Source organism: Bubalus bubalis, chromosome 2 (genome assembly GCF_019923935.1).
Source record: "Bubalus bubalis isolate 160015118507 breed Murrah chromosome 2, NDDB_SH_1, whole genome shotgun sequence".
Classification (NCBI taxonomy): Eukaryota; Metazoa; Chordata; class Mammalia; order Artiodactyla; family Bovidae; genus Bubalus; species Bubalus bubalis.
This window is the reverse complement of record NC_059158.1, coordinates 15765916-15790445: the sequence shown is the minus strand read 5'-3', so window position 1 is coordinate 15790445 and position 24530 is coordinate 15765916. Positions and strand designations below refer to the sequence as shown.

Here is a 24530-nt window from a genome sequence, read left to right as displayed (position 1 = left end):
GCTAAGTCAGAGTACCAGCCCAACTGTTTCAACCCTGGGCTTCCAGTTAGAATAACCCCTGTGGTCCCCATACTCCAGTGAGCATCTTCATCACCTGGAGGGCTCATTAAAATACAGGTTTCTGGGCCCCTCCCTCAGAGTATCTGGTTCAAAAGTTCTGGTGTAGGACTTGGAACAAGTTCCCAGGTGATGCTCATTCTACTGGTCAGCGATCAGGCTGTGAGAACCACTTGGAACTCCCATCTGTTGAAGCCACTGTTTTTACATTAATATATTCATAGCTGAACACAGTCTCAACTGATACACTGCCCTTTAACCCCTCAATAGCTATAGGGCTTTCCTGGTGGCTTAGACAGTAAAGAATCTGCCTGCAATGCAGGAGAACCCCGGTTTGATCCCTGAGTCAGGAAGATCCCCTGGAGAAGGGAATGGCTTACCCATTCCAGTATTCTTGCCTAGAGAATTCCATGGACAGAGGAGCCTGGCAGGCTACAGCAGAGGGGATCACAGAGAGTCAGACAGGACTGAGCCACACACACACACACACACACACACACACACACACACATTCATAACTGAATACAGTCCCCACTGATACACTGCCCTTTAAGCCCTCAATAACTATGTGGCTCACCTAATCTTTTACCTCCAAAAAAGGGCTGAAAACTAAGTTAATCATAAGGCATAAATAACCAATGAGATTTACAATCTATTAGGATTCTAATCAGAGAGCATTAAGTCAAAGAAAGGAATCTCTGCTGTTAACTTTGAGGCATCACTGGAGCTGATTGGAAGAGAGATTTTGGAGCAGGAAAGCTTACCTGAAATCTCTGAAATTGCACCAGACACTTACCTTTTCTGCTTACAAGTGGATTTCTCTAGCACCCTTTCTTTCTAGAGACCATTCACCAATGGCAGTAGGGTACACATTAGTTATGGGACTTGGGGCATTTTTTCAATCAAAAATTTTTTTCATTCTTTTTCATATTCTTCTCCATTATGGTTTATTACAGGATATTGAATATAGTTCCCTGTGCTACGCAGTAGGACCCTGTTGTTTATCCATCCTGTATATACTAGTTTGCATTTGCTAATCCCAAACTCCCAGTATATCCCTCCCCCACCCCGGCAACTACAAATCTGTTCTCTATATCTGTAAGTCTGTTTCTCTTTTGTAGATAAAGTTCCTTTGTGTCATATTTTAGATTCCACATATAAGCAATACATATATTTGTCTTTCTCTGATTTATTTCACTTAGTATAATAATCTCTAGTTGTATCCATGTTGCTGCAAATGGGCAAGTTTCATCCTTTTTATGGCTGAGTAGTATTCCATTGTGTGTGTGTATACATACCACATCTTCTTTATCCATTCATCTAATAATGGACATTCTATTCTAAATAGCATCACTGTGAACCTTTGGGAGCTTGTATCATTTTGAATTATAGTTTTGTCCAGGTATATGCCCAGGAGTGGGATTGCTGGCTCATAAGGTAGCTCTGTTTTTGGTTTTTTGAGGAACCTCCGTGCTGTCCTCCAATTTACACCAATTTACATTCTTACCTATAGTATATGAGGATTCCCTTTTCTCCACACCCTCTCCAGCATTTGTTATTTGTAGACTTACTGACAATGGCCATTCTGGGTTGGTGTGACGTGACACTTCATTGTAGTTTTTATACTCTGCTAATCAGTGATGATGAGCATCTTTTCATGTCCCTGTTGGCCACCTGTATGTCTTCTTTGGAGAAATGTCTGTTTAGGTCTAATGCCCATTTTTTGATTGTTTTTTTAATTGACCTGTTTGGATATTTTTGAAATTAAGCCCTTGTTGGTTGCATCATTTGCAACTATTTTCTCCCAGTCTGTAGGATCTCTTTTCATTTTGCTTATGGTTTCTTCTGTTGTGCAAAAGCTTATACGTTTGATTAGGTCCCATTTGTTTATTTTTGCTCTTATTTCTGTTGCCATGGGAGACCTATGAAAACACTGTTATGATTTATGTCAGAGAATGTTTTGCCTATGTTCTCTTCTAGGAGTTTTATGGTATCAAGTCTTATATATTTAAGTGCTTAAGCCATTTTGAGTTTATTTTTGTGTAGGGTGTGAGGGTATGTTCTAATTTCACTGATTTACATGCAGCTGTCCAGCTTTCCCAACACCACTTGCTTAAGAGGCTGTCTTTTCCCCACTGTATATTCTTGCCTCCTTTGTTGAAGATTAATTGACTGTAGATGTGTGAGTTTATTCCTGGTACCAGTTAGTCATATGTCTGTTTTTGTGGACTTGGGACTAATTTTTTTTTAACTTCTCTGAACCTCAGTTTTCTTTTTCATGATTTTATTTATTTTTGGCTGCCCTGGGTCTTTGTTGTCGCACAGGCTCTTGTCTAGTTGCGGCGAGTGGGGGCTCCTCTCCAGTTGTGGTGCACGGGCTTCTCATTGTGGCGGCTCCTCTTGTTGCAGAGCACGAGCTGTGGGCATGCGGGCCGCAGTATTTTGGGGCTCCTGGGCTCTAGAGCACAGGCTCAATAGTTGAGGCGCTCGGGCTCAGCTGCTCTGTGACCTGTAGCATCCTCCTGGATCAGGGATCGAACCCAGGTCTCTTGCATTGGCAGGTAGATTCTTTACCACTGAGCCACCAGGAAAGCCCTGAACCTCAGTTTGTTGTAAGGCCGTAAGTGATGTCGGAGAATTAGAGACAACCTGAGTGTCCATCAGTGAGAGGATGGACAAGTAAGATGTATAGGTGAAAATCACAGGAGATGATGCAGAAGCAACAGAACAGCTGTGCCCATAGCAAGACCTTGAAAACACAGTGCTTGGTGAAAAAAGACATATAATGCAACCATTTTATGAACTAAAGAATTCAAAATAGGTGCATACTAGTGGGCTTCCCTGGTGGCTCAGCGGGAGACCTGGGTTGGGAAGATCCCCTGGAGAAGGGAACGGTGCTGCCCACTCCAGTATCCTGGCCTGGGGAATCCCATGGACTATATACTACCTGTCCTGTATAATATGAATATATATTAAATATATTAGGGGCTTCCCAGGTGGCGCTAATGGTAAAAATCCACCTGCCAGTGCAGGAGACATAAGAGACATGGGTTCAGTCCCTGGGTCAGGAAGATTCCCTGGAGGAGGAAATGGCAACTCACTGCAGTGTTCTTGCCTGGGAAATCCTATGGACAGAGGAGCCTGGCAGGCTACAGCCCACGGGGTTGCAAAGAGCTGGACACGACTGAGCGTCTGAGCACGTAAATAGATTGGTTGTCTGGGAGGGGAAGGCAATGACGGTATTATATGAATATAAAAAGTTTAAAAAAAAAAATAAAAAATGAGTGTCTATCAGATTGACAAAAAGTGTCTGACAGTACCAATTTTAATGAACACTGTGGAGGAAAAGGAACTCTCATACCTTGATGATAGTGTAAATTGGTACAGTCATTGGTACAGACTACTAGTTAATCCCTATATCCATTTCCCCTTGTTACCCACCAGGGTTCTTGGCCTCCTTAATCAATAGAAATTGATCGGAGGCCAGACAGGAAATTCAGGCAAGGTTTTGGGGCTCCTGCTGCAGAAGCAGGGAGTGAGAATGAACAACAGGTTCCCTCGCTTGCTCACTCATGAAGGCAGGGCACCCTGGTTCCTTATACGGGGTGAAGGTAGGGGCATGTCCAGGAGTCAGGCCTGAGGGGTGGCTTTGGTGGTTTGCCCACCCCTTTGGTGGCCTTGTGTGCAGGGGGCATGTGCAGGACCCTGCTTTTTGTTCCCGATCCTTCGTTCTTGCTCCCGGCTCTTCAGAAATGGCACTTGTGCTCTGTGGGTTTTTTGTAGAATGTGCCCCAACTGCACAGGCACACAGTTACTGTTGGTTTTCAAAGGGACATCCAAGCATTGCAGCAAAGGGTCCCGGGTCCCAGCCGGCCTCACTTTTATAAAGTCAAACCCTGATTCTGTAACTTGGCACATGGCCCACTCAGGATCATTCTCCATTTACCAGACTCCTTTTGAAACTAAGTGTGGACATATGAATAAGTGCTGGCCAATGGCATATGACTGGAGGCATCATCTGAAATTTCTGGGAAGTGTTATTAAATGAAATGAAGTGGGGGGGGGATGTCTCAATAAATGACTGGGGACAAAAGAGGATGGCAGAGACAGATGGAAATCATCTATAATGTCTGTAATGTTGACGGTCGCCTTAGCTGACACAGCCTCAAACTGGGCAGCAAGTAATCCAAAATGCTCACTCTGTCCTTAGAGGGGGAGGGAAATAGGTCTGTAATACACGAAATGATCATACAGTATGTAACTTGGCATTGGTACTGCTCCATACTAAGAGGATGAAACTGTTAAATGGGGCAGCCATAAACAAATTTAGAATGAAGTGATCTGATGCAATTGAAAAGAAGTTCTTTACAATTACAATTTTTTAAATTATAGTACAATTCCTTTACAATGTTGTATTAGTTTCTGCTGTACAACAACATGAATCAGCTAGATGTGTGTGGATGTGTGTGTGTGTTTATACACACACACACACACACATACATATATATATCCTCTCCCTCTGGGATCTTCTTCCCACCCACCCACCATCCCATCTCTCTAGGTCATCACAGAGCACCAAGCTGAGCTCCCTGTGCTAGATAGCAGGTTCCCACTTCAGTTCAGTCGCTCAGTCGTGTCCGACTCTTTGTGACCCCATGAATTGCAGCACACCAGGCCTCCTTGTCCATCACCAACTCCCGGAGTTTACCCAAACTCATGTCCATTGAGTCGGTGATGCCATCCAACCATCTCATCCTCTGTCGTCCCCTTCTCCTCCTGTCCTCAATCTTTTCTCAAATCTTTTCCTCAATCTTTTCCAATGAGTCAACTCTTCACATGAGGTGGCCAAAGTATTGGAGTTTCAGCTTCAGCATCAGTCCTTCCAATGAACACCCAGGACTGAGCTCCTTTAGGATGGACTGGTTGGATCTCCTTGCAGTCCAAGGGACTCTCAAGAGTCTTCTCCAACACCACAGTTCAAAAGCATCAATTCTTCCGCGCTCAGCTTTCTTCACAGTCTAACTCTCACATCCATATATGACCACTGGAAAAACCTAGCCTTGACTAGACGGACCTTTGTTGACAAAGTAATGTCTCTGCTTTTTAATATGCTGTCTAGGTTGGTCGTAACTTTCCTTCCAAGGAGTAAGCATCTTTTAATTTCCTGCCTGCAGTCACCATCTGCAGTGATTTTGGAGCCCCCAGAAATAAAGTCTGACGCTGTTTCCACTGTTTCCCCATCTATTTCCCATGAAGTGGTGGGACTGGATGCCATGATCTTTGTTTGCTGAATGTTGAGCTCTAAGGTTCCCACTAGCTATCTGTTTCACACATGGTAGTGAATATCCGTCAGTGCTACTCTCCCAATTCATCCCACCTTCCCCTTCCCCAGTGTGTCCACATATCTGTGTCTCGATTGCTGTGTTGCAAATAGGTTCATCTGTACCATTTTTCTAGATTCCACATATATACATTATATATTTGTTTTTCTCTTTCTGACTTCACTCTGTATGACAGACATTAGGTTAGGGTTAGCAATCTGAAGCACAGTGGTAAAAGAAGTTCTTTATAATTTCTTTCTAAACCTCTTTCTCAGCCTGGAGATTGCTTATCACAAACAGCTCCCCCCACCCCGAGTATTTGTTGTGGGCTGTTCAACATGTGCATAAATAAGTATCTTAGAGTTTGTTTCTGATGGTTAGGTGACCCCTTGAAGAAAAAGATTCTGAATTCAATTTGTTACTATTTTTCTGTCCTAAAAAAGAAGATATTATATGGTTCTTAGTCAGCTGCTTGTTTCAATAACAGTTGTCTCCTGCTGAAAACCAGGGCCCCACATCTGTTCCTAATAAAAATCTATAATCAGCAATGCCCATTGCCTTTCAAAACCTATTTTCTTCATCCCCAAACTATGTACAGACCTGGCCAAAGCTTATTTCTGTTGTCACCAAGACATAATGGCATTGCACTTATTCCAGGATAAATAAATCAACAGTGATTCCAAGTGGAATCAGTGTCAGCCACTTAGGCGATTGAAAATTTGAGCCTTAATTACAAATTGACATCTTCACGTATTAAAATGCTGGCGTAGGCAGGTTGTTGTTATTGTATTTTTTTTTTCAAGTTTATGACATCCAGACCTTTGTGATACTTTGTTTCAGATCACAAGGCTAAAAGACATTTGATAATAAAAACAGTTCACATTTTCTGGAAAAACAGGCTCTCAAAACAGCAACCTTAAAATACCCTTTCCACAAGAAACGTTTATTTATAAAAATTGTGGACTTTGAACAGAGCCTGAAAGACAGCACACCAGGCCACTATCTAGCAAAGAACTGGCCTGAGGCCTGCAGGTTCCTGGACCAGAGATTTAGAGGCGGTCCACTGCCCCACTTGGGCAGACTGTCTTGTTGCTGAGAACTAGCTGGGGGGCGTTTAAAAGCAGTCTTTGGAGAAAGACAGTATATACTTCCAGGTCAAAGTTTAGTGCCACTTTTCCCAGCACTGACAAGCCCTCTACATTTTTCTTCCTCCTCTGAGAACAGTTGATCCTCACTGTTATTTCAGCTTTGAGTCATTTTTAAAGAGAAGCATAAGTTGGGAGCTTCTGCAAACTTGTTTGTCCTAAAGCAAAGTAGGGCACGTGTGCAAAGTAACAGGAGACTGAGCAAGCCCCGGGCATGTCGACACCGGCAGAGAGACATGTGGTCTGGGAGAGGCCTCATGGCCTCAGGAGCAGCCACGTGGAGCTCACTGCTGGGGATTTATTTATAACTTGAGGACCACTGTCCTTCGCCATTCAGAGGTGGGCACCAACCTTTAGTCGCTTCAGACAGTAACATCTACTAGTCCCACTGCTGACATTTAATAGGCATCTTTTAGCTACAGCCAGATCACCCACTCCAGCACTCTTGCCTAGAGAATCCCATGGATGGAAGAGACTGGTGGGCTACAGTCCATGGGGCCGCTAAGAGTCGGACACGACTGAGCGACTTCACTTTCACTTTTCACTTTAATGCATTAAAGAAGGAAATGGCAACCCACTCCAGTGTTCTTGCCTGGAGAATCGCAGGGACAGAGGAGCCTGTTGGGCTGCCGTCTATGGGGTCACACAGAGTCGGACACGACTGACGTGACTTAGCAGCAGTAGCAGCAGCAGCAGATCATTAAAAGATGCTGAAAACAGCATATTCCCTTTTGAAGGATTTACATATTAGTTTGTTAAAATCCACATTTTTTCAAACCCAAGGCCTGTGTATGTCACAAGTTGACCAAGACTTTATGTAGGGAGGGGGTGGGGGCTACATGCATGGAAGGGACATGAAAAGGGCATAATTTTGGATTTTGAAGTAAAGGAAGACATCACGGGAGGATGACTTCAGAATGATATATTTTTTTCTCTACCAGGTAGTTCTTAGCTGTGATATGAAGGATACTAATTTTTGAATTTAGGGCAAGTGGCTGTCAGTCCATTAGGGCTGTGTTGGTTTGTGCTTCGTTCAGTGAGCATGTGTGTAAAGAAAGGAAGAAAGATAGATGATAGACAGATGGGTTAGTGCACAGAAAGCTGCAGCAGGCTTTCCCAGAACCCCCTGGAAGAACTGGGATGGTGTTCCCAGTAGGGGGTGCAGGAGCTAAGACTTGCCTCCTGATCCACATGCGTGAACCTGAGTTAGAAACAGAGGGTGGAAAAAAAAAAAAAAAAAAAAGAAACAGAGGGTGGATCGGCCCTAGGAGACCCTTGAAATAGAAGAGGGTGAGCTACACGCGGGGGTCCTGTTGGCTCAGAGGCTGGAAACTTCTGGCCCATGGGTGACAGCTGCAGGGGCCCAGCCCCTGAAATCTGTTTGCACAGACCCATCTGTGTTGGGTGCAGCAGTCGAGGGGTGTTACTTTGTGTGAGCACCTGGAAGGAGAAGGAAGGTGAACAAGCCCTCTGCCCCACTCCCCACCAGCCTGGCGGGTTGCCCGTAAATCTTGCAGACCCAGACCCCAGAGGCGCTGTGGCCAGTGAAGTTTTGAGCAGAAGTAGTGTGTGTGTGTGCACTAAGTCACTTCAGTCATGTCCAACTCTTTGCAACCCTGCCCAAGGGATTCTCCAGGCAACAATACTGGAATGGGTTGCCATTTCCTTATCCAGGAAGTTTTCCCACCCCAGGGATTGAACCCAGGTCTCGTATGTCTCCTGCACTGGCAGGCGAGTCATTACAGAGTCCTCTCCATCACGCCGCTAGAGCCCACAGCGAAGCTCCAGGGCTGTGGAGAGGGGACTCCCAGGTGGTTCAGGTGGTTGGCATCATGAGGACCATCCTCAGGAGGGCACTGGCAGCAGGGTGGTGGGCAGGCGCCTTGGCCAAGTTTGCATGGAAGAACGTGTCAGAAACAGAGAGGAAGAGGTGTCGAGGGCCTGCAGTTACAGGGGTGGGAGTTGAGAGCGCCTCGGATTGATGTTCAGTGTCAGGATAATCTCCCTTGGCTCTACACAAGGGTGAGGCTTGAGATACTCAGTTTATGCATACAAAGAACCCCTTCAGCATTGTACCCTCCATCAGGTCAGCCAATGAAAAGGGGATCCACCAGATTTCAGGCTGTCAGGGGCACAGCCAGAGTCTGGGGGGCACCTCTAATGAGCCCTGTGGCCCCTGGGAAAGATGAGCTGGGTGTCCTCCCCTGAGCATAGTCAGGACTGGCAGTCAGTGGCCCTAGACCTGCCCTCAGTCTGTTCCTCATTGACGTTTATCCAACAAATGATCACTGAGCACGTAATCTGTACCAGGCACTGTTCTAGGGGCCCGAGATACAGGAATGAACAAAAAGGATGGACGATCCGACATCATGGGGTATATGTTCTAAAAAGCGGATGGATAATAAGATACGTTTTTCAACTACCACAGTAAATCAGACAGTCCTGAGTGCTAAGGTGGAAAAGTAAAGCAGAGGAGGAGGATGGCAGAGTGTACGAAATCATATGAAACCATGGAAGGTATGGGGAAGGGGGGAGAGAAATTGCAGCGTAGGTCAGAGCCACTCTCTCCCTTGGCAAGTTTTGTGAGGAGAGGTGGATTAGGAAAAAGTTATGGGGTGGAAAACTTTGAAGTTTGGGATACTTGAATCTTTAAATTTTTTAATTGGAGGATAATTGCTTTACGATGTTGTGTTGGTCTCTGCTCTATAATAACGTGAATCAGCTATAAACAAGCATATATCCCCTCCCTCTTGAGTCTCCCTCCTGCCCCCATCCCAGCCCTCTAGGTCATCACAGCACAGAGCTGAGCTCCCTGTGCCATACAAGCAGCTTCCCATGTGTGCTTTACACCCGGTAGGGCACATACGTCAGTGCTACCCTCAGTTTGCCCCACCTTTTCCTTTCCCTGCTCTGCCCGCAGGTCTGTTCCTTGTGTCTGCCTCTCTGTTCCTGCCCTGCAAATAGGTTCTAGATTCCATATGTATGCGCTAATATACAATATTTGTTTTTCTCTGACTTACTCCACTCTGTAACAGCCTCTAGGTTCATCCCCATCACTACAACTGACTCATTCCTTTTCATGGCCGAGTAATATTCCATTGTATATATGCACCACATCTTTATCCATTCACCTGTTGATGAACATCTAGGATGTTTCTGTGTCCTGGCTGTTGTAGATAGCACTGCTCTGAACACTGGGGTGCATGTGTCTTTTGGAATTCTGATTTTCTCAGGGCATATGCCCAGTAGTGGGAGTATATGACCCCATATGACCCACACACTGGGTCATGTGGTAGTTTTATTCCTAGTGTTTTAAGGCATCTCCTTGTTGTTCTCCATAGTGGCTGTATCAATTTATATTTCCACCAACAGTGCAAGAGGGTACCCTTTTCTTTACATACTCTCCAGCATTTATTGTTTGTAGATTTTCTGCTGGTGGCCATTCTGATGGTGCCTCGAATCCTTAGAGCATCAGAGCACTGATCTTACCTTCTCCCTCAGTAGAAAATCATCTAAAATGAAAGTTCCCCAGGGTAGATCAGCTTCCAAATTGTGCTGTAGACCGAGGCCTGGGCACAGAGACGAATGAGCCTGTGCCACGAAGCCCGGGAGAAGCAGTGGGGATTGGGGGTCACCAAGAAACCCTCTTGGGTTTCTCCAACCCTCAGACGCGAGCTGCACAGAGGGTCCCACAGGCGGGTCCATGACTCCTGCTAAGAGTGGGCCCAATGGCTGGAGGCCAAGAGCTGCCCTCCGAGGAGACTAGGACGGGAATGAACAAGATGGCATCTGAGCCCAGACTCTGAAGTTGCACTGAGCCTGTTTCCTTTAAAGGTGTGGTGGTAACTCTGGACTTACTCTTTTGCCCCCACTTTAAAAAATCACGGTAAACTCCACATAACATAAAATTTACCATCTTAAGTAATTTTAAGTTCAGCGGTATTAACATTCATAATGTCATGCAACCATCAGCACCGTTCGGAGCTCTCTTCATCTTGCGACACTGAACCCGTGCCATTAAACCATGACTCTCCGTCTGCCCCCGCCCTCACTCCCTGGCCATCACCATTCTACTTTCTCTCTGGACCTATTCTCAATCACCCTGTAAAGGTTAGGGGAAACCTCTTAGAAGTCAGTGGGTGCATTTGGAGAAGGGGCCCAAATCAGGGTTCTCAGGTGGAGTTCTGCAGGGCCCAGGCCTTGGCCGAGGGCTGTCAGCTCAGCTCCACCACCGCAGGGAGAGGCCGTGGGTCCTCCCACCCCGCGTGTCCTCCGGGGGCACTGGCCGAGGCCCAGCAAACTACAAGGGGCCCCCTGCAAAGACCGCTGGACTCGCGCCACAAATTAAGAGCTTATTACCATATGGGTTGTTTCCATTTTTATTTATTTATTTTTTATTGTTTTCGACTAGAAAAGCAAACAACTTGGGGAATTTGTGTGGCTGATAAAAAGGCAAAAAGACTAGACTGTTAGAATTTAACACATACCCACTTACCAAGCAGGATGACACTTGTTTTTACTGAAGGACTGGAGGGTGAGAGGGGACCGTCTGTCTGCAGGCTGAGGTTTGCACATAGAATTTCCCGGGTGCTGAGCTTCAGTGGGGTGACTGCGGAAAACTCAGGACTCATCTCCACGTGAACTTCTCATGTGAAAGGGGGACTTGGCCATTGAGACTTCACTAATAAGTGACAAAAAATGATGTGGGTAATAATTTGACATTTTTAGTGTGAAAGTCTCGATTGAAATAGGATGCGTAAATTAATCCTCTTAGGAGACCTGCAAAGAGGAAAAACAGAATGGAGATCATGAACCCTATTAACTCACGTGTCTCAAGCCTCCAATGAAACATTCCTGAGGGAATGGGAACGAGCTGGATGCTCTGATCTGTAGGAACTCTGGGAAGCCCACAGCATGTGTGTTGTAAAGCTGCAGAGTCCTCAGCTGATTTTATAACTGAGATTTATGTCTCCAACAAAATAAGATACATAGAAGAATCACTCTGCTAGCCTTTTCTGGAGAGGGAATGATAAGTTCTCAAAAGATACTGTTTACTCTGCCGAGTTATTTATTTTTTCTGTAAATTCTCTACATCGCCCCAGGTCAGAACTCCAAATCTGCTGTTCCCATCAAATCAGTTTCCGCAGAGAATGAAGAGTGTGGTAAATACTATGCTTAAAATTCATTGTTATCTGTTAAGAACCCAACTCAACAAGAATCACTGGAAGATTAAGGGGGTCTGTGTGGTGAAGGTGGAGCGAATGTAGAAAAAAAAGAGATCCACACGCTGATTATTTTCTAATAAAACTGTTCATTCTATCAGTAAGTAGAATTAAGTATAAACAGACAGATTTGTTTAAACCCGATTTTACTACTATTCTGTAGGTTGCCTTAACCCCATTTTGACAGAAGCTATTAAACAAATGGTGATATTTTCACAGACAGGAAACAATTGAACCGAAGTTACCCAGACCAACAGGATTGTTCTGTATTTAAACTTACACAGGTTGGAAAAATTATATGTCTGTAGAACAGATTCACAGATTTCACAAGCTTGAATACATCCAACAAAATGACTATTTGTCAAGAAGTATAACCAAGTTTTTAAAAATTCAAATAGAAAATAGCAGTAATAGCAGCAACTTATTCAGTGCCTACATGACAAGAGACTTTATATTAAATACCGAGTTTATACCTCTAAGCCTTCCAACAACCCTGCAAAATAGTACTAATATTCCAATGTCACAGAGGAGAAAAATGAAACTTCTAGAAAATACCTAAGGTGAAATACAGTTTTATCCATGGTTAACTGATGCGTAGAACCAAGATTTTACCTAAATCTAACTCCTGTAATACTTCCCATCACTGTGTTCTATCCATTACTATAAGTAGGTAGCTGTCAACTAGATATTCAAAAACCCTAATTTTCATAAAGAAAATTCCAAATCCACAGTAAAGGGACATAAATTGATTGCAAATGTATCTGTGTGCATGATTCCCTAATCAGGTGGCATACTGGTAAAGAATCCACCTGCCAATGCAGGAGACGCAAGAGATGCAGGTTCCATCCCTGGGTTGGGAAGATCCCCTGGAGAAGGAAATGGCAACCCACTCCAGTATTCTTCCCTGGAGAATCCCATGGATAGAGGAGCCTAGTGGGCTACAGTCCATGGGGTTGCAGAGTCAGAGACGACTGAAGCGACTGAGCCCTTCCCTAATCAACTTCCTTGATTGAATTCAAATTTAATGGACTTCTTTAAAAGGAAAACAGAAAAACTGGTTTTTATTTCCTTCTTTAGTAGGTACCTGTGAGGGCCCAGGTACTGTCAGACACAGGGATATGGAGGCACAGAGATTTCAGTCCCTGGCATTAATGCTTTAATGACAGCCTTTGTGAGCGCTGCGGCAAGTTATCACACATAATGACTTAAAAGGCCTGATAATATAAAGGACAAAAGGGCTCTTCAGTCTTATTAGGTGTTTCAATTTACCTCTTCTAAACTCACATGACAATTAAGCAACAATGCTGAAAAACATTTTATACTGCATTTTAAAAACTGAAATATAGAGGAGCCTAGCGGGCTGTAGCCTTTGGGGTCACCAAGAGTTGGACATGACATAGTAACTAAACAACAAGACAGTTGATTTACAATGTGGTTAGTTTCTGCTGCACAGCAAGGTGAGTCAGTTACACACACATATCCACTCTTCTTTTAAGATCCTGTTCCCAGAGAGGTCACTACAGAGTATTGAAAAAAGTTCCCTGTGCTTCCGGTTCTTATTAGTTATCTGTTCTATATAGAGTAGTATATGTGTGTCAATCCCAATCTAGCCCCACCTTTTCCCCTGGTTACCACAGTTTGTTTTCTATATCTGTGTCTCAACTTCTATATTGTAAATAGGTTCATTTGTACCATTTCTTTAGATTCCACATATAAGTGGTATCATGTTTGTCTTTATCTGACTGTCTTCACTCAGTATGACAATCTCTAGGTCTATCCATGTTACTGCAAATGGTATCATGTTGTTCTTTTTTATGACTAAGATGTCACTGTATATATGTACCACATCTTCTTTACCCACTCCTCTGTTGATGGACATGAGGTTGCTTCCACGTCCTATCTACTGTAAACAAACACTGGGCATGTGAATCTTTTTCAAACACTGGGCATGTGAATCTTTTTGAATTATGGTTTCCTCTGGCTATATGCTCAGGAGTGGGACTCGCTGGATCATGTGGTATAACTCTCTAGAGTTTTAAGGCACCTCCATACTGCTCTCTATCGTGGCTGTACCAATTTACACTTCCACTAACAATGTAGGGGAGTTCCCTTTTCTCTACACTGTCTCCAGCATTTATTGCTTGAAAAATTTTTGATGATGGCTATTTTAACTGTTGTGAGGTGACACCTCGTTGTAATTTTGATTTGCATTTCTCTAATAATTAGTGATGTTGAGCATCTTTTCATGTGCCTCTTGGCTCTCTGCATGTCTTCTTTGGAGAAATGTCTATTTAGATCATCTGCCCATTTTTTGATTGGGTGGTTTGTTTTTGATATTGAGCTGCATGAGATGTTTGTATATTTTGGAGATTAATCCCTTGTCGATTGCTTTGTTTGCAAATACCTTCTCCCATTCTGTGGGTTTTCTTTTCATTTTGTTTATGGTTTCCTTTGCTGTGTAAAAGCTTTGCAGTTTAATTAGGTCCCATTTGTTTATTTTTGCTTTTATTCTCATGACTCAGGGAGATGTTGCATTTTTCTTTTTCTATGGCTAGGAGTTATAAATGAAAAGTGAAAAGAACATCGGACTGGAAGCCCGTTCTATTCTATACACACCTTGTGACCAGGCTTCTCTGCATATAAAAATGGGAATAGTAATATGATTTTTGCAAAGCTTTTGCTCAGACTCAGCACGATATCCAAGAACTGTTATGGTCTCCTTTCCAGTCCAGTCTACAGCCCTTTCTATAGCTCTGAGTACACTGGCATCCGGTCTCTCTGAACTATTGCCTTTCTCCAACAGCTCAAAAACTTTCTGCGCTTGCATGGCTCTGTTTGGTTCCTCATCCAGGACTGCCTGGCACTCCCTTGCATATGGAAATCTCTCACTTGGAAACCTTCTTCCCAATACCCCCAATCTGAACTAAGAGCTCCCACCTCCCTTTTCCCTGAATGACAGATTATCGTCTGGATCGTGTCTTAATCCTGTCGGTTTCCTTCCCTGTGCTCTGGATGCTGCTCTCCAAAGAGCGGCATTCGATACATGCTGAATGAGTGAGTGAATCTCTTCTCCGTTAGCACAGGGAAGGGGCTGGAAAAGAAGTTCTCTTCCTTAGACTTCATTCAGTAATTCAGTTCAGTCGCTCAGTCATGTCCGCCTCTTTGCGACCCCATGAACCGCAGCACGCCAGGCCTCCCCATCCATCACCAAGTCCCCAAGTTTACTCAAACTTATGTCCAGTGAGTCAGTGATGCCATCCAACTGTCTCATCCTCTCTCGTCCCCTTCTCCTCCCGCCTTCAATCTTTCCCAGCATCAGGGTCTTTTCCAATGAGTCAGTTCTTCGCATCAGGTGGCCAAAGGGTTGGAGTTGCAGCTTCAACTTAGTTCTGTTGTAAAAGACATACCATTTTTAAACAGTGTATTTTCCAGTGAGGATATGATTTTCCTCCACTTAAAAGCTCAGACTCTAGTAAAGAAGTGCTTTTGAAGGATGATAGTGATCTCCAAATGTTTCCACTTGTATATTTCTATTATGAGAATATCTTTTTGTGTAATATATACAAATTTTAGTTAACCCCAAAAGAATTGATGCTTTTGAACTGTGGTGTTGGAGAAGACTCTTGAGAGTCCCTTGGACTGCAAGGAGATCCAACCAGTCCATTCTGAAGGAGATCAGCCCTGGGATTTCTTTGGAAGGAATGATGCTGAAGCTGAAACTCCAGTACTTTGGCTACCTCATGCAAAGAGCTGACTCATTGGAAAAGACTCTGATGCTGGGAGGGATTGGGGGCAGGAGGAGAAGGGGATGACAGAGGATAAGATGGCTGGATGGCACCACTGACTCGATGGACGTGAGTCTGGGTGAACTCCGGGAGTTGGTGATGGACAGGGAGGCCTGGCGTGCTGCGATTCATGGGGTCGCAAAGAGTTGGACATGACTGAGCAACTGAACTGAATATACATAATAATTTATAAAGTATGCATATATCCTACTGTACTAATATATATCATATAAGATATATAGAGAAAATATTTTTAATGAAGAAATAAAAAGACAGTTTTAATATTTTCTTTTTGCACCCCAATAAATGGTTTGCATGAGCAAAGACAAATCTCAGCTGAGCAGCTACATTTTTGGTAGAAAGGAAATCATGGTTTTCTTTCTCAAGGATATTCCCTGATGTTGGCTATTTCCTCTCTCTATTCAGGTTCCTCTTATGAGACCACCAATATTCTGCATATGTTGGTGAAATAAAACAGGAGGAGGGTTTAGAGTTCTGGAGTCTCACTCTGGAAATGTCACAGTTTGATCTCAAAATTTGCTGTGAAGTTGTAAGCATGACATTGTGAAACTCCACATATTACCCTTGAGTTCCTTGTTTGTTTTCATTGTGACCTGACTCGCATATAATTTTATTTTACTTTTTTCTTTAAAACTCCCAGGATGTGTGGTCATATGATTCAAATGGAGAAAAACACTGTCATAATATGAAGGAATTATCACTTTTCTAGTTTTTATTTAAGTAAAAAGCCCTAATAATCAGATAACCTACTACTATAATTTTTATCTGTATCTTAAAGCAAAAATATCAATAAAGATTTAAAGTTTGTTTTGAAAATGTATAAAATGTCCACAGTGTTAAAACTATTCTAATTGTGTGCAAACACACACAGAGACAGAGGGAAAAAAAATCATATGGGTATTCTCCAAAAGTTAACAAGGTAATAAAATCCCAGGATGGTGAGATTGAAGTTAAGTTTTTTCTTCGTGCATTTCTGTAATTTTCCAGACATCCCATAATGGCCAAGTGGCTCAGATGGTAAGGTATCTGCCTGAAATGTTGGAAACCTGGGTTCATTCCAGGGGTCGGGAAGATCCTCTGGAGAAGGAAATGGCAACCCACTCCAGTATTCTTGCCTGGAGAATTCCACGGACAGAGGAACCTGGTGGGCTGTAGTCCACGGGTTGACAGAGTCAAATACGACTAAGCGACTAACACACTATAATGGCCAAGTAATTTTTCTGAAGTATAGTTGATTTAACAATGTTATTGGGTTTCAGGCATACAGCAAAATGATTGTTTTTATACATTAAAAAAAACACACATATATATGATTGTTTTTAAGTTGCTGATCTCAATTTCAACTGCACTTCAAATATCCTGCATTTGTACTCCTCCTCCCACAATTACTGGCTTGGATAACATATTTGTGTGTGATTTCCTACCTTTACTGTATGTTTGCCTTTACCCATTTCATAATGAGCTTTCCCATTTCATAATTTTCTTGTTTCTAGTTTTGACCTTTTTTCCCCCACTTAGAAAAGTTCCTTTAGCATTAGTTATAAAACTGGTTTGATGATGCTGAATTTTCTTAGCTTGTCAGTACAGTTTTTGATTTCCCCATCAAACCTGAACAAGAACCTTGCTGGATCGAGTAGTGTTGTAAGTTTTTTCGGTTTCATCACTTTAAATATATCCTGCCACTCCCTTTTGGCCTGCAGCGCTGCTGCTAAAAACTCAGCTGGTAACCTTATAGGGATTCCTTTGTATGTTGTTTATTGCTTTTCCCTTATGCTTTTAATATCTTCCCCTTATCTTTAATTTTTGTGAGTTTGATTACGTGTCTTGGCATGTCCCTCCCTGGGTTAATCCTGTATGGAACTCCCTGCACTTCCTGTTCTTGGCTGTTTTCAGCTATTATCTCTTCAGATAGTTTTAAAGGCTCCTATTAAGTCAGCTGCTTTTGCCCTGGGTCCCAGGGCACATGACACCTCGTGTGCACCCTCCAAGAGTGAGTCCCTCTCTCCCTCAGTCCTGTGGGACACTGTAATCAAGCCCCCTTGGTCTTCAAGGCCAAAAGCTCTGAGGGTTCTTCCTCCCAATGCCAGACCCCTAGGCTGGGGAACCTGATGTGGGGCTCGGAAAGCTTACTCCTGTAGGAGAACTCCTGAAATATAATTATCCCCCAGTTTGTAGGTCTCCTATCTGGCGGGTATGGGATTTGATTATATCAGGAGTGCATCCCTTGCAGTCTTGCTGTGGGTGGTTCTTCATGTCTTTGGATATAGAATACCTTTTTTGGTAGGTTCCAGTCTCTATCAACGGCTGTTCAACAGTTGTTGGTGACTCTGGTGTGCTTGTGAGAGGAGGTGAGAACAAGGTCCTTCTGCTCTACCATCTTGTCCAGGGACCAAAATACTTTTTAAAAAAATGAGTAAACTAAACTAATTATAAATAATTTATGTAGGTTTCTATAATATAAACTTCCTGTAGAAAATTTTAAAAGTTTCTGGAGTTATGGGTATTGAAGAGAAAATGGTCCATTATGTTAGCTTTGTGATGTGTCATACCACAATTTTTAATGTTATTATGTTATTTCTAATGTTTCACATAAGAAAATTCCATTTAAAATCAAATGATTTAATAGTAGAACCTCCCTTATCTAGATTTTAAATGCAGTTTAGATAGTGGATACAAAGAAGTGGGTTTCCCTGGTGGTCAGCAGTAAAGAATCTGTCTGCCAATGCAAGAGAGGTGGGTTCGATCCCTGGGTTGGGAAGATTCCCCTGGAGAAGGAAATGGCAACCTCACTCCAGGATTCTTGCCTGGGAAATCTCACAGACAGAGGAGCCTGGCAGGCTACAGTCCATGGGGACCCAGAGAATTGGACACGACTGAGCAGGCGCACACACGCAGGCAGAGCAGAGATCCAGAGGGGCCTGTAAACTAATGGAATCAAAGCAGAAAAGAAGTGCCTATATCATCAGGTCTATCTGGAGACTGTAGAGAGCCCCACGTGGTAGTCCTTCTAAGGGGAAGCACCATCACTTAAATTGTCTGGAATCCTAGTTCCTCTCATTATTTTCTGGCAGAGTCTCAGTTTGGCTCAGATGTCCCATGTGCCCAAGCTGGTCTAACTGTATATGGTGGTCTCTCTGCCCTTGTCACTGACTCACTTAAGTTCCAATGGCAGGGACTGCCTAAGAGGTATTCTGCTGAGGGCATACTGGATAGACTTTTCCCTTTTCCCCTCCTTATGACGGCTGAACAAAATATTTCAACCAACTACTGAAAGCCATAGAACAATGAAGGCAAACAGGAATTGAGTGGCCAAATTTCTGGAGAGACAGGAGAAAGAAGCCCTGCATTCCACCCCCCTCTCCCTCTGCCCTCCACCATCAGGACGTTCTACTTGTACCCAACCATGGTGTAAGGAGTGAAGGTGGAACAGAAAATGACAGCTGGCACAGGGACAATCTCTCTGGACTGGAAAAAGTTCAGGTTTGGAGTTTCCAAAGAGGATGAACAGATAGAGCTTGAAGTTGGAGGCCCAGCATGACTGAAGGGCCCAGATACTGTTGAGACCCCTCCAGGATGACTGTACTATGAGAGAAGAACAAGCTATGAGAAGATCAAGCCTAACAAAGCCTAGGATCCACTCTTAGCCAAACCAGATTGACCTGAAATTATTCTATCTGCCTTCCAGAAAAGAATTAAATCCTCTTTGAATGAAAATATCATTAGTAAGAGCCTTACAATTTTTCATACACAATGCCTGTCAGTCAATGAAAAAAAAATTAAGCAGTATGTAAACAAATGGGATTGACTAAAAAAAAAAACCCACAAATGAATAGAAACATACATTAGACCTAGCGGTGATTGAGATATTTGAGTAATCAGACAAGGAAGTAAAAATAACTATGATCAACATGTTTAATAAAATAGCAGAAAAGCGGAGAATTTCATCAGAATAACTATAAGAATCTCAGAGGGGGCTTAAGGTTCCACTAATGTTCTGTATCTTAATCTGTGTGGTGATGAGTGTTCTGGTAAAAATTTATCAAGCTGAACATTTTAGATTTGTGTATGTATGTATGTACTTTTTAAGAAGCTAAGCAGTAAATTCTAAAAGAAAATGTCTAACTCACCTTTGCTGGACATCATCATATCTGTGATCCTTCAAATTAATGAACCTCTCTTATCCATGAAGGAAGCTATTGTTGATGTGATGAAGATGGCAAAGGAGAAAACTGGAAATTACCTAGGTCCAAGGGTGATATAGCGGATATTTAAAAGCAGTACACTACAGGCACCAACAAATCAGAATGCACAGCACCCGTAAATCAAGTGGCATGCTTGAGTTAGTGTGTTCTATCATTTATGAAATTACAGAACCAATGAATTAACTGTTTAGACAATAGTCCTATTATAGTAGTTAGAAGAGTAGGAGCTAGACAGCTTGGGTTTAAATTCTGGATCTTACACCTAATATCTGTGCACACTTTAATAATAAACCTTCCATACCTGAGTTGCCTCGTGTCAAGTTGGGGACACATCACGAGCTTTATACAAGGGAATAAGTGACTTAATATAAGTTGAGAGCATAGAATAATATCTGGGACATAGTCCTTAATGTTGTTTCTGAAATGATTATTAATACTATTATTTCTTATGGATTTTTATCATGTCAAATAATAAACCCCTTCCAGTTTAGGCTCTTATTTGGATCTTCTGTTACTTGTCAAAACCATCCCGGTACATTCATGTGGCATTCAGTAAAAACACAAGCAAAGGCAGCTGCTAATTGGTCTTAAAATAAGAGTTTTTCTAGATGAACACTTAAGTAAGGATTCTCTTCAGCTAGTTCTTTCCCATTTTTCCTCCCATGAATCATCGTGAACATGGGTGGTGCCATGATACAGATTTCTCCACATAGCTGCGTCATTTCAGCAGTGATCCAAATACACTTTTCACATTGTCTTTTTTAAAACATTCCTGAGCCTCTCTTTCCACTGTAGAGCGGTACTAGAAGCGTAGCAGCAGAGCTGTGGAACACCTTCCCCTGACCTAATACCTCTCATCTCTGGGATTCCTCCAGCTGGTTTGGAGTTGTGCTCAGTTGCTATCCAAGGTTACCAACACCCATTCAAAAATTTCTTTTCTAAGACTTGGTTCTATGTTGTCATACTCTTTTTCTAAGTAATGTTACTTCTGAGACTCCTAAGGATAAAATCCCACAAGGAAAAGCTATGTTCAGGAAGATGTTCATGGCAGAGTTATTACAATAGTAAAAATTTGAAAATAATCTAGAGTCCCAATAATAAAATATTTAAGTAAATCATTATATAGCTACTTAGTGGAATAATGTGTTGTCATTAAAAGGATAGCCATGTTTGGCAGAAACCAACACAATTCTGTAAAGCAATTCTCCTTCAGTTAAAAAAATAAAAGGACAGCGATGAAAACGTGTGTGTGTGTGTGTATAGCAACAAGGAATATAGTTATGATAGTGAATTTTTTGTTTTTAATTGGAGGATAATTGGTTTATAATGTGGTGTTGGTTTCTGCTATACAACATCACGATCAGTTATAACCATATATCCCTGCCCTCATGAGCCTTCCACCCCTCTAGGTCGTCACTGAGTGCCAGGCTGGGCTGTGTTTTTTAGCGCCTTCCACTAGCTGTCTAAGCTATCTATTTTACACATGGGAGTATATACATGTCAATGCGACTCTCTCAATTTGTCCCACCCTCCTCTCCCCCATTGTGTCCGCAAGTCCAATCTCTGTGTCTCCATTCCATCCTTGCAGATAGGTTTATCAGTACCATTTTCCTAGATTCCATATGTATGTGTTAATATAGTATATTTTTCTCTGTCTGACTTCACTTGGTATAACAGGCTCTGGGTTCATCCACCTCACTACAGCTGACTCAAATTTGTTCCTTTTTATGGCTGGGTAATATTCCACTGTATATATGTACCACAAGTTGTTTATCCATGACATAGTGCATTTTAAACACAGGATGTAAAAATAAAAAGAGACTCCTATGAACAACTATATGCCAATAAAACGGACAAGCTAGGAGAAATGGAAAAATTCTTAGAAACGTACAATCTCTCAAGACTGAACCAGGAAGAAACAGAAAATACGAACAGACCAATTACCAGTGCTGAAATTGAATCAGTAATTTAAAAACTCCCAAGAAACAAAAGTCTAGGACCAGATAGCTTCACAGGGGAATTCTACCAACTATTTAAAGAAGAGTTAACACCTGTTTCTGAAATTACTTCAAAAAATTGCAGAGGAAGGTATACTACCAAACTCATCCTGTGAAACTACCAACCATCACCCTAATGCCAAAACCAGACCAAAAAAAGAAAAATCACAAAGAAAATTACAGGGCCAATATTACTGATGAACATAGACACAGAATTCCTCAAAATACTAGCCAACTGAATCCAACAATAAATTAAAAGGCTCAGACAGGAAAGGGAGCCCTCCTACACTGCTGGTGGAAATGTAAATAGGTGCAGCCTCTATGGAAAACAGTATGGAGGTTCCTCATAAAACTAAAAATAGACTTGTCATATGATCTAGAAATCCTGCTGCTGCTGCTAAGTCGCTTCAGTTGTGTCCGACTCTGTGCGACCCCATAGACAGCAGCCCACCAGGCTCTGCCGTCCCTGGGATTCTCCAGGCAAGAACACTGGAGTGGGTTGCCATTTCCTTCTCCAATGCATGAAAGTGAAAAGTGAAAGTGAAGTCGCTCAGTCATGTCTGACTCTTGGTGATCCCATGGACTGCAGTGCACCAGGCTCCTCTGTCCATGGGATTTGTCAGGCAAGAGTACTGGACTGGGGTGCCATTGCCTTCTCTGAGCAATCCTACGCCTAGCCATATATCTAGAAAAGATAAGAACTTTAACTTGAAAAGATACATGTACTCCAATATCCATAGCTGCATTCAATAACCAAAATATGGAGGTAATATGGACTATTACTCAACCATAAAAATGATATAACCACAAAAAAGAATGCAGTAACATGAATGAATCTAGAGATTGTCACAGTGAGTGAAATCAGAGAAAGACAAATACCATGTGGTATTACTTATAGGTAGAATCTAAAAAAAATGTATTTATTTATAAAACAGAAAAACCAAAGGGGAAGGGGTGAGGGATAAATTGGGAATTTGAGATTAACAGATGTGAACTGCTATATATAAAAGAGATAACAAGGACCTACTGTACAGCACAGAGAGCTATATTCAGTATCTTATAATAACCTATAATGGAAAAAAATCTGGAAAAGAATAGTATATATACACAGAAGCATAACTGAATCACTTTACTGTACACCTGAATCATTGTAAATCAACTATACTTCAATACATTTAAAAATCCATGATATACACTTGTATAGAAGATGTCAGGATGTTTGCAAAAGCATGTGTATGCATGTCAAAGAAATACCCCAAAGTGCAAGGCATGGTAGGGTTAAGATTTAGGACTATGGGTTTTAGGGTTGTTGTTCCTCTGTATAACAAATTCTCTGTAATAGAATTATATTAATTCTATTAGTGGATGTGTACAAATTAATTAGAAACAAATAGCATGTTAACATATTGCATCATCCTGAAAATATGAAACTAAAAGCCAGAAAATAGAGAAAAAGGTTGTATAATCTGAGTGTCTCATATAAATCTCTTATCAGATGCCTAAATTCTGTGCTATAATTAGCAGCTTTTATTAATTTCTGTGGTATCCCATTTATACAGTCAGCTCAGATCTTTGGAATGTGGTCAAAGAACAAAAGTGAAAAATGCAAAATTTCTAGCAAGCAGTCAATATCACTTTGCTCACAGGCCCCTACTGAGAGCCAGTTAGGCTACAGTTCTTGCGAGTTAGAGGTTTAGGCCACATCATGTTAAGAAGCAGGAAACTGAAAAGTGGATGGGGTTGTGAAAAGCGAAATTAGCTAGCCTGACAGCAAAGTCCAGAGGCAGAGAAAACCACCCCGAAGTGGGCTAAGACATTTTCAAAATGACTTCATATTAGGTGCCAAGCATAAATTATAGTCCAGCATTTTCTGTGGCAGTTGGCTCTAAGAGTGACATTGGAGCTCTCAGTTACAAGACACTGGCCCTCCTTGGGATGCTGTCTAGTCAGAGAAGGATATGGAACACACATTTCAGAAAGAATTCCACTGAATATGATTTCTTTTAAACACATATTTTTTAGTACTTGTTTTGCCTTAAAACACACACAGATGCACACAACTGCAAGGAATTGCTCCAATCTCCATTACAGGCAAAAAATGAGGAGTTAAACTTGAGCTTTTCTGAGCCAAAAAAAAAAAAAAAAAAAAAAAAAGGTGGCAACCTTTTATTGAAGCTGTTCTCTCCTCAAACTTTCCTGTTTGGGGAAATTTGGTTTTGCTCTGTTACTAATAAAGTGCGATGAGAACGTGTTTCAGTCTTAAGGCTTGCAATGTATCTTTTGTCTCCTGTTCCATACCCGGCTCCACCCATGCCTTTTTTTTTTTTTCTCTATACTCCATCCCCCCACTTACTTATCATAGGCTTGAGCTGTACCAGTCTGCAGGGAATTAAAACTGAGATACGTAAATGTCGGGTCCTATTATAGTTACAAGAGACTCGTCCAGCAGGGCCCCCACAAGCACTGTAGGCCCTGGCAGGCGAGCGCCCCCCTCCCAGTATCGGGGCGCCTGTGGATCACAGCCGTGGGGGCGGTTGGAAAAGCTTTAAGGTTGTTTGCTTTAATGGATTTGTTCCAAGTGAGGCGCATGTTTTTCAAAAACGAATGCCAAAGATAACAAAGAATGCAAAGGAGAGGGAAAGGGAGACTTATCCAGAATAGACGAGTGAACCCCGATAAGACTTTACTAAACAGCAGACTGTTCAAGGGCGCTTGGCTCTCCACCTCCTTTGGAATGACCCACAAAGACTGAGGTTAAAAACAATGTACATAATCACTTT

The 24530-nt window shown here is 42.3% G+C and overlaps 2 long non-coding RNA genes across 7 annotated transcripts in view; both read left to right on the top strand.

Annotated features, from left to right (window-relative positions):
• Positions 1 to 16364, top strand: part of LOC123329169 — a 46254-nt gene extending 29890 nt beyond the window's left edge. Inside the window, exon 3 of the long non-coding RNA XR_006544392.2 lies at positions 15957 to 16364. This is a non-coding gene — a long non-coding RNA (uncharacterized LOC123329169). The remainder of the gene's footprint in view (positions 1 to 15956) is intronic.
• The window catches only part of LOC112579558, a 224226-nt gene that overhangs the window by 79739 nt on the left and 119957 nt on the right, over positions 1 to 24530 (top strand). The gene's annotated exons all lie outside the window — the stretch shown is intronic.